Source organism: Cajanus cajan, chromosome 7, assembly GCF_000230855.2.
Source record: "Cajanus cajan strain Asha chromosome 7, NIPB_CcT2T_4, whole genome shotgun sequence".
NCBI lineage: Eukaryota > Viridiplantae > Streptophyta > Magnoliopsida > Fabales > Fabaceae > Cajanus > Cajanus cajan.
In genome coordinates, this window is record NC_138523.1 from 35,367,827 (window position 1) to 35,373,441 (window position 5,615).

General features: G+C 38.6%; 1 long non-coding RNA gene across 1 annotated transcript; it reads right to left on the bottom strand.

The window, feature by feature from the left end:
- Positions 1-718: 718 nt before the first annotated feature.
- Positions 719-2,312, bottom strand: LOC145950147 (uncharacterized). Its single transcript, XR_014428249.1, has 3 exons — positions 1,501-2,312; positions 1,174-1,422; positions 719-1,087 (listed from the first exon to the last, which is right to left on the bottom strand). It is a non-coding gene; the product is annotated as an uncharacterized LOC145950147 (long non-coding RNA).
- Positions 2,313-5,615: the final 3,303 nt, after the last annotated feature.

The window sequence follows — 5,615 nt, forward strand, 5'->3', positions numbered from 1 at the left end:
CTAATTTGGTTGTCATTTGGAATTCAAATTTGAATCCGGTTTTTGGAGTTTCTTTTAAGTGTAACCAAGACTAGTGTGTGCATATTGTATTAAAAGAAAAAGGCAACTCCTAAGATAAAAAAAAATTATAGAAGAAAGATCCAAAAGAAAATGCAAAGACAAAGTGATTAAAAAAAAGTGCTAAACCTAATTTTCAAAAGAAAAAGCCATTTAAGGAGTTTTTGTTTACAAGTCTTCTTCTCGGTTTGTCATTGCTTATTGTTCACATAACATTTTCAGCTTACATGTATTGAGTGTTTTGGTTTTGTGAATCAATTCTAGAACCTTTCTTAGGTCAATTCTTTCTTGTCCTAGCCATTTCTTGTCTTGTGTCATCTATCTTGTCTTCTTCTACTCTAATCTTGTCTTCATTAATTCTCAAATCACTAGTACAGAAAGGGTCTTTTACGTCGTGTATTTTGACCCTTTTACGTCGGAAAAGGGTCCGACGTTAATACGGGAGTCGTAAATTTACGTCGCCTCTGAAAGACGACGTAAATTTACGTCGGAGATTATTCCAGACCGACGTAAAAAGGGGCAAAATCATGCCACAATTTTATGTCGGACGTGGCCTTGTCCGACGTAAATTTACGTTGGTCATTTCAATGACCGACGTAAATTTACGTCGGACAAGGCCACGTCCGACGTAAATTGTGGGAGTTTTTTTTTTTAAAACGTTTGTAAATTGATATACCCAACACCTGCATATAAATATAATCCAGAATACCAACTCTAAACCAGGCAGTCCAGAATAGAAATTCAAATTGTATTTCAAAATTGAATGACAAAAAGAAAATAATATATAAATCTTAAAAAACATAAATTATGACAATGTAAATCCTATTATCCTAAAAAAGCTATAAAACATGTTTGTCAATGCTATCTAACTAACTAAACTAACTAACTATCAAACTATAAACATAATATCTAACTAACAATCAAACTATAAACATAATATCTAACTAACTAAACTTAGAAAAAAATTTGCCCATTGTTCTCTTATCTTGAGCAACTCATCTTCGGGCAATGGAGATGGATCTTGAAAGACCTGAAAGGGTAATTTAAGTGTCATTAATATGCAATGTTAATTATTCTAAAGGTAAATATAGTTAAATAAATTTTGATATGAATTACCTGCGCCCAAGAATCAATAATACCCGCAGAAACTATGGCTTTCATCCAATACATGATGTAATAGCCACATTCAAACGAGTCTTGTTGCTTATTACACTAAAATGAGAAACAAATAACTATTAATTCCAAAGTCAATAAATTTAAATATTATTGATTGTATGAATTTATTTGCTAACCTTAGGGTATATGAAATGCAATGACTTTGATGATCTGGCTCTTCCACTTAATATATTAGCTCCAGACACGATTCTAATTAATTGAAATAAAAACAAATGTTAGCCAATATATATAATTAGTTTTAAAACATAATGAAAAAAATTTAGTTACCCATGTAATTGGCTTTTAATTTCATGGCTTGGTTTTCGATGAAGTGAACAAAACCACACCACGATATATTCCTTAGGAATGATTACCATTAACTGCCAATGGGACCTACATTGTATGACAAACAAATCAGTTAAAAAATTACCATGATTAAAAAACCAATTAAAAAACTAACCCGTCAATGTATGGAGCCATGTATATATGTCTTCTTGAGTCACTCATCCATGTTTGCATATATTGTTGGATCTGGACCTTGTAGACCCCTAAAATTGTCCGGGTCGGAAATAAAGCTTGAAGACTCTTGAGGACTGAAGGAAAGTCAGCCAGAAGGACTCATGGAAGGCCCTAGGAGGATTCTCTGTAGGTCTAGAGGTCTTGTAATAAGCTCAAAATAAGGAAGTGGAGGGAATGAAGCCCAATACGGCCTCCCAAAAGTTCAGTACGGCCGTATTGAACATTTTGAACTACAATACGGCCGCACTGAACTCAATACGACCGGATTGAAGTTCACTACGGCCGCACTGAACTCAATACGGCCGTATTGAGGTTTCTTGAACTTCAATACGGCCGCACTGAACTCAATACGGCTATATTGAGGTTTCTTGAACTTCAATACGGCCGTACTGAATTCAATACGGCCGTATTGTAGTTCAAAAACTCAATACGGGCCGTATTGACCCCCAGAGGCCGTACTGCGCCTCATCCCTATAAATATGACGTCAATTGGACGTCATTTGACACTTTGACACTGAGTTTTAACCCTCTTCTTGAGTATTCTGGGTTTTTTTGAGCAGTGCTCTGCCTAGAAATCACTCGGAGAGTTGATCCGACAAAGTTCTTGAGTTCTGAGCTTTTTGCTTGAGTCTCGAACTGAGTCGAAGGGAAATCCTCCGGATTTCCATAGTTAAAATTTTCTAGGAGGGAGCGAGCGGGCTTGTAGAGCGAGGGAACGCCAAAAAGCTTCCCAGTTTTACTTGAATATAAAAGCACGCTTCAAAGGTTTCTTCTTAAGACCTTCCTTTTACTGCTTTCTGTGTGTATATTTAACTGTCATCATGTAGATAGTTAAGTTATAATTGTTTAGAATAAATAGGGGTAATTTAGTAATTTCGCACTATTATTTTTAGAAATAATCTGTCATAGGGAACCCGAAAGGGGCGCTGTGGGGTGCTAACACCTTCCCCACGCGTAACCGACTCCCTTACCCGACTCTGGTTGTCATGGCCGAAGTCGATTTTTGAATCGATTGCCTTAAACTTCTTTTTCCAATGTTTTGAGTAAAACATTGGTGGCGACTCCATGAACCCTTCCTTTTTATGAAAACCGCTAATCCATGGAGGGTCCCGCTTGGGATTAACATGGATTGGTGAGCCTTTTAATAAAATTGCTCGTTTGACAAGGTCTCAGTTTGAGAATAAGTCATTCTAGCAATCCATATTTTTAAACAAATAAAAGAGTCCAACCATCCTTCGCGAATGCCGAAAGCCCGTTTCGGGCCGGTGGCGACAGATGGCGACTCCACTAGGGAAGCCTCGAGAGTCAGTCCCATTTAGTGACAGATTATTTTTAACAAATAATAGTTAAAATTACTTTATTACCCCTTGTTTGTATGATAACATGCTTTATTTATTTGGCTTTAATAACTGTTGTTTGTTTAATTTTCCGCAATTGTTTGAAATATAAATTGCACACAAACCTTTGCACACAACAGTTCCCTCTATACCCGGGGGCATGAGTGGTAAGCCATAGGGAGTGGATGTTAGTACGGCCGGTTGTCGAATGGGTCTATAGGTGCCCGTAGACCGTTGTCGGAAAGCATCACTCAAGGTGATAACCATGAACTCGAGTCCGACAGTGCGTTGGAGCTTTCCATCGACTTACGACGAGAGGAATTGGGTCCCTATAATGGGGGCACCTTGGGGGCCTCAGACCGGTGAGAACAGTTAGAACCACCTTGAATATGCACCTTTCTGCAGGAAACCCCTACCTCGTGATTCGCTCGTGACTGTTCGTGGATGAGTGAATTGTTTGTGTAAATGCTTATGTGCAATTGTTTGTGCATTAATAAATAACCTCGTGATAAGGTCTAAGAATAAATCCCCATGCATGAAAATGCCATGACATGAGAGAAAAGACCATGTGTGAAAATATAATAAAAAGCGAGGAGCATGTACATCATTGCCAATAAGATCTCATGCATCCTCATCAATTATTCATTTTAGGATCACCAATACCCTCTTGATGTGAGTAAAAGGGACCCATGACTATTGAGATTCTCCGTTGGGGAGAGATCATAGGCTAGGGAGGGTGATAAACCTTCATCTTAAAAAGGAAGTGCCTTAAAGATGGAGTCTTATCAAGCTCACATCGAGAGTGTATTCATACCATGAATAAACTAATTAGATTAAAACATTTTAGAAAGTGGCTGGTCATCTCTCTGTCCTCACGCGCGCGCAGAAAATCAAGAAGATGGACGCGTTGGAGGAACAATATAAGAAGCTTACAGCCGAGCTCTCACAGCTCAAGGAGCAAATGGCGCAAATGATGGAACTCATGCGTCACCACAACATACAAGGGGCTGAGCACAGTGACCATGAGTCCCATCATGTTGGAGGAAGAGTGGAACAAGAGCTGAAAAGTGGGAAGCTAGCTAAACCTTCCCAATCATTTAAAGCTAAGAAGACCTTTGGGAAGAAGAAGGAGAGAGGAGTCAGCGCCATAACCATTTCCTCGTCTTCCTCCACTTCGAAGTCAGGAAAGTCGCAATACAACTCTGTGAAGAAGTTTGATAAACTTCCGACCACATATAGCGACCTCCTGCCGAAGCTAGTGGAAGCACGTCTTCTAGCTTACGTTCCACTAAAGAAGATTGATCCACCTCATCCCTATTGGTACAAACCGCAAGACAAATGTCTATACCATTCGGGGGCATCGGGGCATTCAACGGAGAAATGTAGAGCTCTCAAAAATAAGGTCCAAGACCTTATCGATGCCGGGTGGATCACTTTTGATTCGACAGCGCCCGACGTGAGCAAGAATCCTCGGCCAAAGCAGGATTAGAGAGAAGAACAAGCCACGATAGGGCCCCTCCATATTCTTCTTTTAGGGACTCATGATCAGTACCCGAGATCATGAGAACCTTTTCATGTAAATAAGGGTTTTTGTACAATTTTAATACATATCAATAAAGAGGCATTTTTCACATATCATTCTCTCTTTTGTTCTTTTCTCTCTTTCCTCATTAACATTAATAATTCTAAACCTAAACAGAACCAATAAAATAATTATGTCTGTAATTGTTCGCTCTGACCGGGATCCGAAAGTTGAGGATGAATGGGTTGAGTCGGATAACGATGAGGAGGCCATCTCTCCGGATCTGCAAAGACTGCTAGAACGAGAAGCTCGCCTACTCCAACTCGTCAAGAGAAATTGGAGACTGTGAATTTGGGGCATGGCCGAGAGATATAAGAGGTCAACATTGGGACCCATATCAGTGATGAAATAAGGACACATGTTTCCGCTATGATTATAATAAAATCATTCTTCATTGCTTCTTTTCTTGCTTATAATAAAATTCTAAACCACATTATTTTTAACCCTGTTTGAATAAACATGAATGAGGTTAAAATCATCTTAATAATAATAAACCCGCATCATTTTTTTATGTGGAAGTGTGTGTGACAACTTGGAGCACCTTCCCTTGGCCTCGACAAGTGCCATCATGGATAAAAATAAATCCTTTAAAATAAAAGAAGCTCGGCAGAAAACCCAAAAAGGGGGATGCGCAAAAATAAGAGCAAAGAACCCGCTAGGAATCCCACGAAAGGGTGACCTAGGCAAAAATTTGGGTTGCAAAATAAACAAAAAACAAAAGTCCGCTAAAACACCACAAAAGGGTGTTTCAGGCAAAAATAAGGACAATCAAAAAAAAAAAAAAAAACAAAAGAAATCCATGATGGTACCATGAACCGAATTCAAAAGAAAGGTTCAAGGGAAGCTATCTGAGTTGTCAAAATCACAACGTCAATAAACAAGATTTTATTAACTTCATAAGTGTTTAATCAAGCAAGCCTAAACACATAAGCCTACCTTGGCCATCCATTCTTACAAAAACCATT